This window comes from Microcebus murinus, chromosome 15, assembly GCF_040939455.1.
Source record: "Microcebus murinus isolate Inina chromosome 15, M.murinus_Inina_mat1.0, whole genome shotgun sequence".
In the NCBI taxonomy this organism is placed as follows: Eukaryota; Metazoa; Chordata; class Mammalia; order Primates; family Cheirogaleidae; genus Microcebus; species Microcebus murinus.
Genome location: NC_134118.1, coordinates 26,669,098 through 26,682,790, shown reverse-complemented (window position 1 = coordinate 26,682,790; position 13,693 = coordinate 26,669,098). Strand labels below are relative to the sequence as shown.

Here is a 13,693-nt window from a genome sequence, read left to right as displayed (position 1 = left end):
CTATATCTCCATTACCTAGTTGCCCCATTGGTGAAATCTTGAAAAACTATAATATAATATCCCAATCAGGATATTGATATTGATAAAGTCAAGATACAGAACATTTCCATCACCACAAGGATCTCTCATGGTGCCCATTTATAGCCACATCCACTTCCCTCTTGCCCCTGCCTCAACCTCTGGCAACAGGTAATCTGTCTTTCACTTCTATAATTTTGTCATTTAAAAATGTTATATAAAATGGAATCATACATTATGGAACCTGTTGGGACCGGTTTTTTGCACTCCAGAGATTCATCTAGGTTGCTGGGTGCATCAATAGTTCTTTCCTTTTTACTGCTCAGTAGTATTCTGTGGTATGCATTTACCAATATGTTTGAACATTTACCACACTGAAAGACATTTGAGTCTGTTCCAGTTAGGGTCTCGCTCTGTTGTCCCCGCCAGAGTGCCGTGGTGTCAGCCTAGCTCACAGCAACCTCAAACTCCTGGGCTAAAGCAATCCTGCTGCCTCAGGCTCCCAAGTAGCTGGGACTACAGGCATGCGCCACCATGCCCAGCTAATTTTTTCTATATATTTTTAGTTGGCCAATTAATTTCTATTTTTAGTCGAGAGGAGGTCTCACTCTTGCTCAGAGCTGGTTTCAAACTCCTGACCTTGAGTGATTTTCCCACCTTGTCCTCCCAGAATGCTAGGATTACAGGCCTGAGCCACCGCCTCTGGCCTGTCCCAGTTTTTTACTGTTATGATTAAAGCTCTCATAAACATTTGTGTACAGGTTTTTTTAAATTTTAAAAATATATTATCTGGAACCCAATATATTCAAAGTATTGTCATTTCAGCATGTAATCAATATGAAAATTATTGAAATGTTTTACATTCTATTTTTACGCTAAATCCCCCAAATCTTTTTTTTTTTTTTTAATTTCAGCATATAACAGGGGTACAAATGTTTAGATTACGTATGTGGCCCTTGCCCGACCTGAGTCAGAGCTTCAAGCATGTCCATCCCCAGACGGTGCGCACTGCATACATTACGTGTGTATATACCCATCCCCTCCTCTCCCTCCCATCTGCCCAACAACCGCTGAATGTTATTACTACATATGCACTTAAGTGTTGAGCAGTTAATACCAATTTTGTGGTGAGTACATGTGTTGCTTGTTTTTCCATTCTTGGGATAATTCACGAGTGATACTTAGTAGAATGGGCTCTGCTCTAACCAGGATAATACAAGAGATGCTAGTTCACTATTGTTTTTTGTGACTGAGTAGAAATCCACATATACCACATTTTATTAATGCACTCATGTATTGATGGGCACTTGGGTTGTTTACACTGTGTGTAGGTTTTTGTGTGAACATAAATCTTTTCTCCAAGATAAATGCCCAGTACAACCGCTAGGTGGTATGGTACTTGCACATTTAATTTTTTAAGAAATTGCCAACTGTTTTCCAGAGTAGCTAAATCATTTCACGTTCCCACCAACAATGTATACAGCCTTATCAGCATTTGGTGTTGCGACTATTTTTATTTTAGCCATTCTGATAGGTGTACAGTGATATCTTACTGTGGTTGTAATTTGCATTTCTCTAGCGCTGAGGATATTGAAAAAACATCTTCACGTGCTTACATGCCATCTGTATATCTTCTTTAGTGAAATGACTCTTTAGGTCTTTTGTCAAATCCAATAAGAATATTTGTACACAGGTTTTCTCTGAGAAATCCCCCAAAACGCTGGAAATTCAGATCTGCTGCAAATCTCTTTCTTAGATTATAAAGTTGTCAAGCAATGCAATTTGAACAAAAAAGTAACATCTACAAACCCTATCAGTGAAGTCACGTGGTTTTCTGTAATGCAAAAACAACGCTGGGGATTTGAAAGAAGAAACTCCTGAGAAAGAAAGTAACAGAAAAAGAGGTCGGGTCTCGTCAGGTGTCTCGAGCGGAACTGCCGGCATTGCTCGCAGGCGCGGTCCCACCGCAGCCCAGCACGGGGAGTTTGACCTGCTCCGTGTCCGGCCTGGGCCGGGTCCCCCCTCCTTAGACAACCTGGTACCCCCGGGCTCCCCCAGGAATCCCATGTTGGTGCCCGGCTCGGTGCGGACGCCCGCTCCACGCAGCGCCGCAGCCCCGGAGCCCCGGGCACCCGCGATCCGCCGACCTCAGCCTCCCGGGGAGCTGGGATTACAGGCGCGCGCCACGGCGCCCGGCGCTCCACGCGGCGGCGGCGGGGGCCTGCAGGCTGCGGCCGCGGCGCGCCTGCCAGGAGGGGGGGCCGAGCGGCAGCTCCCTGGCGCCCAGCCCACTGCCACTCCCGGTGCCAGAGTGGCTGATAGGACTGAGCCAGAGACGCAGAAAGCACCCGCCGAGGGCTGATTGAGCAACCCTTACTGTGTTGTGCTCGCAATCTTCACAAAACGGGTAGTTAAACAAATAGCTGTACATTTAATAAGGGAAAGAGTGAAGGACTGTGTTGAGTGTGCTTCTCAAACTTCAGTATGTACACGAAATCACCTGGGGATCTCGCTGCCAGGCAGACTGTAACGCAATAGGTCTAGGGTGCGGTCCAAATAGTCTGTATTTCTAAGAAACTCCCAGGTTGGGTCGATGTTGCTGTTGTCAGCAGCCCATGCAGCAAATGACAAGGTTGTTGACACTTTAGCACCTGATGGTTCTACATATTTTTGTTACATCATTAGCATATTAGAACATTAGAAGAAAAAGAGAAGGCAAAAGATAACCACAGTTCCAGCCCCACAGTGGTTATGGATGTTTTCTTTCTTTTTTTTTTTTAGTTCTTGTCCTTATTCATACATAATTTTTCAATGGTAGAAACCATAAAATCTGTATAATTTTATGTTCAGTGTATTTCCGTCTTGTGTACGTAGTAAATATATGCAGAGAATTGTTCAATCCCTACTTCTGCCAGCCAACATTTACTGAGACCTTTCTCCATGCCATATATATCTGGAGAAGTGAGATTTGAAAAAAGTAAGAAAACAAAAGAATAACAAACTGTGAGTCTGGTGCCTTGACATAGTTTTTCATGCAGAAGAAATGCTATTGCATGCTAAAATGTTTTGAGATTTCCTGCGTCAGCAAGACTGGATTTGGAGCTGAAAGAAAGGAAAGCTACAGAGCTGATGGTGGATGCTTTGGTGGGAATTATCTTCTTAACATGCTCAAAGAGAACTGACTGAGAATTTAGAGATCTCACAAATTGAAGAAGAAAGAGGGAGGAGGATGAGGAGAAAAGGGGGGAGAAGAAAAGGGTGAGGAGATAGTAACAAAAACATATTTTCAGATAAAATCTAGAACAGTCTTCTTGTGGAAATATGATCACCTTCCTTGAGAATATGATCCCCTTCCTCTCACATCTTTACTTCCCTCTTTATATTAATACAACTTAGATTTCATGATTATAAGCATTACTAGCTTGCAAAACCATTAGCTGTTTTGTCCTATGTTTAATAAAAATTACCTATTACTACCTAAATTTAATACAAAATAACAATGGCATGTTTCTTTCTGTCCCATACGTCAGTAGGATATCTTCATCCTTTCCAGTATTGTTTCTATGACCCAGCTACAACATTTAGGACATCTTTAGTTTCTCTAAGATAGTGCTCAATCTGAATAAACTCAAAGATAAAATTCACTTTGACTTGCAATTCTGCTCTTATCAAGCCAATATTACTTAGATTCCTGGTATGGTTCCAATGTGATAAAATCACACTAAATATCCTCTCAACTAAAGCATTTGAGCATTGGGTATTTGGAAATTTACTCACTAGCAACAGCAGGTTTTTAGGCTGGCAGGAATTAGTATCTAGCATCCCCACAAGGTCCATTCAGTTTGTATCTACAGGCTTGTTTTGATGGACCAGCTATTAATCAGGTCCTTTAATCTATAAATTCATCATATCATACACATGTCTAAGATGTTCATAATTTTTAAATACTCCAAAGCACATTGAATATTGAATGTCATCATAAGTTAAACCTCTCTTTCTCAGGGAAAATGGTTTTAAAACATATCAGTAATTTGAACTTGTGAAATAAAACTTACATTTCAAATAAGTTATACTTTTGGTAAAGAAATTGATAAAGTCTTATTTAATGTGGCTGCCTTTTCTGGTACTTTTTTTGACATTCTGAAGCAGTCTTATTAAAAAAAATAGAATTTTGTTTTCAGTTTAGGAGTTTTTCTGTGTCACAATCTATACAACATAACATTGTTACAACTTATGGGAGTTCATAGATTTGGACCCAGCTCCTGCACTAGGCCCCAAAAGACCAGACCAAACCAGAAGGGAGTCAAGTGTGTCAGGTGCCAAGTAATCAAACTGTTAACAGAAAAAAATCTAAACCCTTTAATAATTTAAAGAAGTTTATTCTGAGCCAAATGTGTGTGACTAGCCTGAAGCACATGACCTCAAGAGATCCTAAGAAAATATACCCACGGTCCTGGGTCACAGTTTGGTTTTACACATTCATGGAGACAGGAATTACACATAAGATCATAAGTCAACACATGGAAGGTTTTTATTGGTTTGGCCTCAAAAGGCCGGACATCCCAAAGTGGGAGGGAGCTTGGGGGTTTACAAGTTATAGGTGATTTTAAAGATTCTTTGATTTCTAATTGTTAAAGAAATGAAGCTTTGTCTAAAGGCTTGGAATATTTTAACTTAAGATAAGCATGTCTGTTAATGAGAGACAAGCCATTGAACATTTACTGAAACTCAAGTGATCTGTTAAGTAAATTGATGGCCTGCAGATGGGGTTTAAGCCTGTCTTTTATAGCCTTAGGCCTATTAATGATTTAGAATCTTATTGCTAGGAAGAATATCTCCACAAAGGAAGTGGGTCATGAGGAAGCATATCTGACCTCCCTTCTCTTGGTCAACAACTCAGCTTTAGGGTTTTTCTGGATCCCTTTGACCAATAGGAGGTCCATCTGTCAGCTGGGAGCCTTAAGATTTTATTTTAATTTACAAAACTAAACTTTAAAATAGTTCAGTTTTCCAGAAAACCAAGAGATTCACTGCAACCAATAGAAAGGGCCAGCCTAATAAGAAAGTACCCTCTGCTTTAACCCTGTAAGAAAAGTAAGTTTGAAATGACCAATCTGCTTCTTGTTCCTTGTTTATGTTTCTTCAGCCTTTTCTACCCATAAATCCCATTTCTCTGCTGGGCTCATTGGAGTATCTTTCTATTTTATAGATGAGATGTTGCCTGATTCATGAATTGCCAATAATAGCCAATTAGATCTTTGAACTAAATTTGTTGAAATTTTGACAATTTCAAACAAATGAAAGTATAAATTTCTGTTTTACTGTAGTCCTTTTCTCCATTCTTATCCTGAAAGTATTTTCAAATTACAGTGGTAAAGGCCAAGTGTGGTGGCTCACACCTGTAATCCTAGCATTCTGAGAGTCCCAAGTGGAAGATTGGCTTGAGGTCAGGAGTTTAAGACCAGCTCTGAGAAAGAGTGAGAGGCCCCCAACCCCAGCTGTACTAAAAATAGAAAAAATTAGCTGGGTGTTCCACCTACCCAGGAGGCTGAGGCAGGAGGATCCCTGGAGACAAGGAGTTTGAAGTTGCTGTGAGCTAGGCTGATGCCACGACACTCTAGCCCAGGCAACAAAGCGAGACTCTGTCTAAAAAAAGAAAAAGAAAAGAAAAAATAGAGGTGGCATTTCTGTTTGTCCCACAGTTTGAAAATATGATTTTACAACAAGCCAACATTTCAACATCTTTTCTATTGCCAGCAATTTTGATTGCCGTCTTTTAGGTACACATCTAAGGACGCTGTCTCCTTTTATTCCTATAAAGTAAAAAATCTCATTAAGTGCCTCTGCACGTTTTGAGGAAACTATAAAGTTACCATCAACCTCAATAAACCACAAAATCCTCAATATCACAGGTAAACAAATCACAATCCTTTTTCAGTGTTGTGTGTACAAGGTGAGCAGGACATTAGCATGTAAGATCTTTTCACTTTCTTTGGTAAGAAGTTTTTGTTTTTGTTTTTTGGAGACAGAGTCTGGCTTTATTGCGCAGGCTGGCTAGAGTGAGTGCTGTGGCGTCAGCCTAGCTCACAGCAACCTCAAACCCCTGGGCTCAAGCAATCCTGCTGCCTCAGCCTCCGAGTAGCTGGGACTACAGGCAAGGCACCACCATGCCTGGCTAATTTTTTCTATATATATTAGTTGGCCAATTAATTTCTTTCTATTTATAGGGGAGACGGGGGTCTTGCTCTTGCTCAGGCTGGTTTCGAACTCTTGACCTAGAGCAATCCACCCGCTTCGGCCTCCCAGAGTGCTAGGATTACAGGCGTGAGCCCCCACACCCGGCCTCATCCCAGATTTTTAAGACTCAGTCTCCCTAAAAGCTTTCACATCCAAATTCTTTGTTGAATATTATGCAGTATGCTGTTTTGATTATTTATCCTCCAAATCGAGTTGTATGTTTTCTGTCATTAAAACAACACATTTAGAGTTGTTTTTAGTGATGTCTGGGTCATGCTGGCGTTTGCATGATAATTGTTCTCATTTTCATTATCTGAACTCTTAGAAAATATGGTCATAATATTCACATATTAAAAATTAAACTAGCTCTATCTCAATACAACCTAGCACTATCTCAACGCAACAACCTACAGACAGAGTCAAAGACGGGTTGTTAACGCCAACGACTGCAAACACTGAACATCAAGCGTTTAAGTAGCATCACTCAAGTGAAGCAACCCTAGATGGCCCATAATAGCGAACCCAAAATTATGGTTGTCATCATCAGCGGCCGGGGGGTGAAAAACAGTGACAACCACCCCAGAATAAGGATAATTCTAAGCCCTGTCCATTCCATTGACATCCAGTACAATCAGTGTTTCATTCAGCTTCTGGGCGAGGTGTGTGTGTGTGGGGGGGGGCTGTTACTTTTTTTTTCTTTTTTCTTTTTTTCCAACCTTCCGCCTCCATCTCTGAAAACCATAAACCGGGACTTTTCACATCTCAGGAAGGGCTTTCCCGAGAAATGGGTCTTAAACCAGGACAATCTTCTGGCGAACCAAAACAGTGGGTAAACCAAGCTTGTCACCTCCTCCTTCTCCTATGCCTACAGCTCTCACATACTAGCAGATTCTCAGGAGTTCGCACCTCCATCTTTAAACCGCTGAGTCCCGGATGTCCCGGAGCCCCTTTGGACTTCCTGGAGACGGAGGAGTGATGGGGAGCGTGCAGAGGTGGAAAAGCCAGTGGGACTTGGGGAGGTGTTTTAAAAAACCAGGACAGACGGCCTTACCAGAAGTTTGTGCAGGAGCAAAATGGAAGAGCGATAGCTGGAGACTGAAGCGCCTGGTCAAAGGAAATTGTTTTGTTGTTTAAGATAGTAAACACCTGAAGACTTTCCCGGTGGAAAAGACCCGGTATAGAAGGAGAGAGGATAAGTGAGGGAGGAAGCTGGTTGGTCTCTGTAAAAAGTAGGGTTTATCAGTTCTTCGTGAGGGGGACAAAAGCAGCAGGGTCAGTAGCGACTTTCTTCGTCTGATTCAGGTTTTTGGAAGCTGTTGAGCTTTTGAGACGTTCCATATAAACACTGCATTTTATAAATTCAAGATGAAGTAACCTGGATAGTTAAGCTGAATGTAAAATTCAGTTCTAAATGTATACAATGAGGAGTCCTCATCACCTGCCTCCTTAGCGCAGTAGGCAGCGCGTCAGTCTCATAATCTGAAGGTCCTGAGTTCGAACCTCAGAGGGGGCAGTTCGGTTTTGTCCCAACTTCCTTCACCACCAAACTTTGCCGAAGTTGTTCTGACTGAGTCTGAGTCTACAATTAGTTGAACTGCATGGATATTGTATTGTAAAAGAGACCAAGTCTCAACTTTCTACTTTCCTGCCGGTTTTGAAGTTCTGGCAGATCTCTTTCTTCAGTTCTCTTTTACATGTATTGACGTGTTACCACCGTCTATCTCCTTGGGCAAGCTGCTTCATCCAAGTTCCTCTGATTTCAATTACTTCTTGGGACAGTATCCTACCGGTGCAACATAATTTACTGGAAAAAATGAATGGACAGATAGGAAAAAAACTCTAATATTCAATGTTCCCAGTAAGTCTTGTTTCTTCTTCATATATACACAAAATCTCCTTGCCATGACCTCCTTATATAGTCTGGTCCTGACTGGCTTTCCCATCTATACTGCATTGAACAATGTTCAGCAAAAATGCCTGTGCTCCTGGAACCTCAGGATGTAATCCTATTTGGAAATAGGATCTTTGTAAATGTAATTACTTAAATTAAAATGAGATCGTACTGGACTGGGGTGTCACTCTGTCTTCACAGAAGGCCATGTGAAGACACAGAGAAGACACACAAGCAGGAAGAAGGTCATGTAAAGACAGAGGCAGAGTAGATGCTGAGAATCGGGGGAAAAAAATTTAGAAAAAAAAAAGAAGACAGAGACAGAGATTGAAATTATTCTACCATAAGACAAGGAATACAAAAATTGCTAGTCACCATCAGAAGCTAGGAAGGGCCAAGGAAGGATTGTTCTCTAGAGCCTTTAAAGGGAGCACAGCCCTACCAATGCCTTGATTTTGAACTCATCCTCCAGTACTGTGAGAAAATAAATTTCTGTTGTTTTAAGCCATCTAGTTTGTGGCAATTGGTTAAGGTAGCCCTAGGAAATTAATAAACCATGCTTTCTGTCACTCACCAGCCTCCCATCATATTACCTCGACCTGGTTTATTTTCTTCATAGAATTTATCACTATACAGTTTCCTTGTCCTTTCTTTTTTTTCTTTTTTTTTTTTTTGAGACAGAGTTTCACTCTGTTGCGTGGGCTAAAGTGCCAGGGCATCAGCCTAGCTCACAGCAACCTCCAACTGCTGGGCTCAAGCGATCCTCCTGCCCCAGCCTCCCGAGTAGCTGGGACTACAGGCATGTGCCACCATGCCCAGCGAATTTTTTGTCTCTCTATATATATTAGTTGGCCAGCTCATTTCTTTCTATTTTTAGTAGAGACGGGGGTCTCACTCTTGCTCAGGCAGGTTTCGAACTCCTGACCTCGCACAATCCGCCCGCCTTGGTTGTCCTTTGATTTTTTAAATACCTTTATTTTCTATTCTCCACCCTGTCTCTTAGATTGTAAATGCCAGTAGAGTTGTCACTGAATCTGTTTTATCCACTCCTATATTTCCAGTGCCTAGCACAGTATCTGATAAACAATAAATATTTCTCAAGCAAATAAATGAATTAATTATAATAGTAAATGTTGTTGTTTTCCTTTCATACTTCCTGTCACTATCTTACTCTAGGCAATCAACATCTCAGATTTGGATTATGTGCAATAATCCCCTCGGTAGTCACACATAATACAATTCACTCTGCACACTACACCTCTCTGGCCCAGCCTGTGCTGGAAAAAGAGAGGACGCTCCTTGGGAAGGTCCTCCAAAATGTCTGGACCCCAGGGTTTGTATTTCAGGACAGCTCTCTCAACAGTTCCTTCTGGTGCAGACTTAAGGAGGCACAGGAACATTTTAGTGTCTGCTGGATCCTCAGCGGCTGGTTCCAGGAACATGCATCTGCCACAGTTAAAGAGATGCAGTTAAGGATTTGGGGGAGGCTTAACAGCTGGATCACCAGGCTGTTCAGTTAGCTCCTGAGAAAATGTTTAATACGTGTTGCAGCCATCACCATTCAGAATCTGTTCTTTTCCTTTTCAGAATCAGAAAATATTTTTTAATTCACCCAGAGATTTTCAGGCTTGCAGGACTGACTCACAATAACCAAATGTCAGAATTTCCAAGCCAGAATGTGAACATAGTATAGCCATTTTGGTAAATGATCAGCATATTCCCTCCTATGTAAATAAACTCTACACTGGAAAAGCACAGAACAACAGAAGGTTGCTCTGTGCACAAACAATCAGATAACAAGAGTAATAAAATCTAATGACTACTCTAGGGTGTTCCCTAAATGTTGTTTTCTTCACAAAAATCTGAGGTTGTCCCACTGTAAGGTCTCAGGCATTCATCTTTTTTGTTTGTGGGCCGAAATATTTGAACCCAAAGGGTTTTGTGAGTTCTCCTCTTTTTTGTCGTTTTTACAGCGTCTCTCTGTAATCCGTGCTGCACACCACAGCAGGCTTTTTCCCGTACCTGTCTGGCATACAATGGCACGCGTTTTAGAAGCAGATACTATAAAAGTGATATCTGACGCCCGAACAGGGACTTGAACCCTGGACCCTCAGATTAAAAGTCTGATGCTCTACCGACTGAGCTATCCGGGCTCTCAGGGAAGACTTGTTCCGATATTTTCTAGTGTGAAGAAAGGTGCATGAACAAAATTTTGAAGTTTTCTTTAATTCTGTTGATGTTCCTTTTCTCTATTACCAATTTTATTCCATTGCAACATAGCTCACAACTATACCCCCAGCTGGCAGAAAAATTTTAACTCCCAACCTTGTGTAATGTAATTCAAACAACTACTTCTAAAAGTAATATATACCTAGAGACCTAATCACCTGGTTTACTTGTCTTTAGTCTGCAAAGGTTATGCCCTGTCTCCCTGGTGACCTTAAGAATGTCTGGTGTAGGGGACTGACATATATTTTCCTAGTTTAAGAATTAAAGTTAGTGAATAATGTACGTGTTCTGCCCAAAGTGTTTGAAAGTAATCTGTTCTGGACAAGGTCCTTGAGATAAACAAGGCTGTTGCCTAGAGGCATAACAAAGGACCTGAGCTGCAAGTAAGCAAGCTGAGCTACCCCACCCCACAGCCTTGGGGGTCTGGAGGCCACACAATAAACACCTCTTAAGATGGCTGGTTAGTCAATGACGGGTAAGACCCCTCAAGGGAGGGGCATTTTGACCTAAGCCAGGCACAGCCTCCGGGGTTTAGCCAAAGATTTTAGGAGATCACCCTAAGAAAAGCTGGGGATAAGAAATGCGCCCTGTGGCTCACCTTGTCCATCCTTGCTAATCTTGGTCCTTTATCTATGCCTAGTACCTAGAGCAACCACCTTGAAACTCTGAGTCTGGGGATATCTGCTTCCCTAAGGCTATGCATTCTGGAATTTATGGCTATCGCTGCCACGCCTGGGTGGTTACATACAAGGAACTAACTTTAATCTTTTAGAGTATAAAAATAAAACTGACCCGGTGTATTATTACTTGAGTCAACCATTTGTACGTGTGTCTGTGTTTTTCTTTGTGTTCTGTGTTTGTGTTTTATGTTCTGTGTTCATCCCCCGTCCTGTAAACGGGCCACGATAGTCAGGCACAAAGAGCGCACAAAAATAGGTTTTGAGAACTTATTTTGAGCAAGGCGTTTTGCTTTACCCAGGGTTTACAGCTGTGGAAAGGTATCACTTCTGCCCTTGGGGAGTTTACACTTTTAAAGAGAAAAGCAGCCATCAAATCATGAATTACACCATAACTGCTTAAACAGCTTTTGTGATGAGTGCTCTCTAGAAAAAGTTCAGATTACAAGATGTTAAGAGAAATAAACAACTATATTGGCTGGTCCGAAGGTAGTGAGTTATCTCACGTGATTGTTCACAGTCAGTTACAGATTGAACTCCTTGTTCTACTACTTTCCCCCCTCCTCACTACTGCACTTGACTAATCTTAAAAAAATTAAAAAAAAAAAAAAAAGAATAAAAGAGAAATAAACAACTATAATCTCATGATCTGAGTTTTTGAATTAAATGAGATAATGCAAGTAAACTCTTAAAATCATGTCTGCAACATGCCAACAGTTCAATGAAAATTAGGTGTTAACATTATTACTCCTATTATTGTAAAATTAAAGATTGTTTAGAGCATTGTATTTAGTCGTTTTGATTGTGTCACTTTAGACAAGTTTTTAATCTCTCATCTGCTTTCCTCCCTTAAATCCTACAACAGAAATTTCCTCCTCAAAGGCTGGGTTTAACACGATGATTGTCACATGGTACATATCTGATTACATATTTATTCATGCTACTATTCAAAATCAGATTTGAGGTGATCTACACAACCACTATAAGACAAAATTAAAAATGTTAATAGCTTTAAATCAGTATAAAGGGAACATCAAGGTAGAAAATTAAGGTGAGACAAAATTATGCACATCAAAATTACACGCCCTCCCCCATCTCCAAGAGAGTAGATTATAAAGAGAAATTACTTCTTCCAGGGGATTAGAGAAGACTTCTCCCAGTAACTGATTTTTAAACTGCAAAATGAAGGCTTCGTAGTAACTAGCTGTACAAAAATGTGGCTCCAGTGTTCTAGGAAGATCAAAGAGCAGAGCACTTTCAGAGACCTGAAAGACCTAAGGAGCTTGAGTGCAGAGAGCTTGAGAGAATATTGATCGAGGTGAGGGAGGGGTGAAGTTGGCAGGTGATTTTAAAAGATTATGCTGTTTTCATGGGAAGAATGAGTCAGAATGGGGCAAGAGATGATGCAAAAACATAAACTGGGCCGATGTGCAGAGAAGGCTGTGCAGACTCAACCTAGTGACATGTGGCAGTGAGGAAAAATGGTGCAGAGAGACCGGGCAATGTGGCTCACGTCTGTAATCCTAGCACTCTGGGAGGCCAAGGCGGACAGATTGCTTGAGGTCAGGAGTTCGAAACCAGCCTGAGCAAGAAGGAGATCCCCGTCTCTACTATAAATAGAAATAAATTAATTGGCCAACTAATATATATAGAAAAAAATTAGCCAGGCATAGTGACACATGCCTGTAGTCCCAGCTACTTGGGAGGCTGAGGCAGTAGGATCCCTTGAGCCCAGGAGTTTGAGGTTGCTGTGAGCTAGGCTGACACCACGGCACTCACTCTAGCCTGGGCAACAAAACAAAGCAAGACTCTGTCTCAAAAAAAAAAAAAAAAAAAAAGGTGCAGAGAAACCAGGGAACATCTAGAAGGAAGAAGACTTGGGCCCACACCTCCCCTGGAAACCCAGAGGGCAGAAGGTATGAAGGTGATTCATTCCTCTCAGCAGTTCACTTCCCAAAAAAAGCTGTTTATAGGGAAAAGCAAAAATAAAGCAGAATAGGAAAGGGCAGTTTGGATCCTTTGAGAGTTCTCTGGGAAGCATAGAGCATTTGTTCTGCTCTTGATGAGCCTTGTGGAAACCTGAGGCAACTGCCACTAGTTCTGACCAGTAAGTGACCAGTGATCAAACAAAAATAATCTTGGGAGAACATGATCTCCCCAGTGACAGACAATGTAGGATAAAGGGATATAGGCAGAGCATGTCTTAGACTAGGGCTTCCATTCAAATCTCCTGGGGTTGTTCTTAAAAATCCAGATTCCATCTCAGGTATATGGAATCAGAATATTTTAGCATGAGGCCAGGGCATTTGTGTTTTTAATAAGATCCTCAGGTGACTCTACTGCATGGTTAAATCTAGAAATCCAAATTTATAATTTATCTATTGCTGTGTAAGAAATAACAACAAACTTGGTGTTTTAAACCAACACACACTTATTATCTGGTCATTCCTAAGGCTAAGGAGTCCAGGCATGACTGAGCTGGATGCTGTACTTTAGGGTCTTTCACAAGATATCAGCCAGCCAGGGCTGGGTTCTCACCTGAAGGTTCTACTGGGAAAGGATTCATGTTTAAGCTCATTTGCATTGTGGCAGAACGTAGTTCCTCAAGAGCTGAACTGAAGACCTGAGTTCCTAGCTGATG

The 13,693-nt window shown here is 41.3% G+C and overlaps 2 non-coding genes across 2 annotated transcripts; one reads left to right on the top strand and one right to left on the bottom strand.

Annotated features, from left to right (window-relative positions):
- Window positions 1-7,695: 7,695 nt before the first annotated feature.
- Window positions 7,696-7,768, top strand: TRNAM-CAU (transfer RNA methionine (anticodon CAU)). Its single transcript has one exon. It is a non-coding gene; the product is annotated as a tRNA-Met (tRNA).
- A 2,458-nt stretch (window positions 7,769-10,226) lies between these two features.
- Window positions 10,227-10,299, bottom strand: TRNAK-UUU (transfer RNA lysine (anticodon UUU)). Its single transcript has one exon. It is a non-coding gene; the product is annotated as a tRNA-Lys (tRNA).
- Between the last annotated feature and the right edge of the window lie 3,394 nt (window positions 10,300-13,693).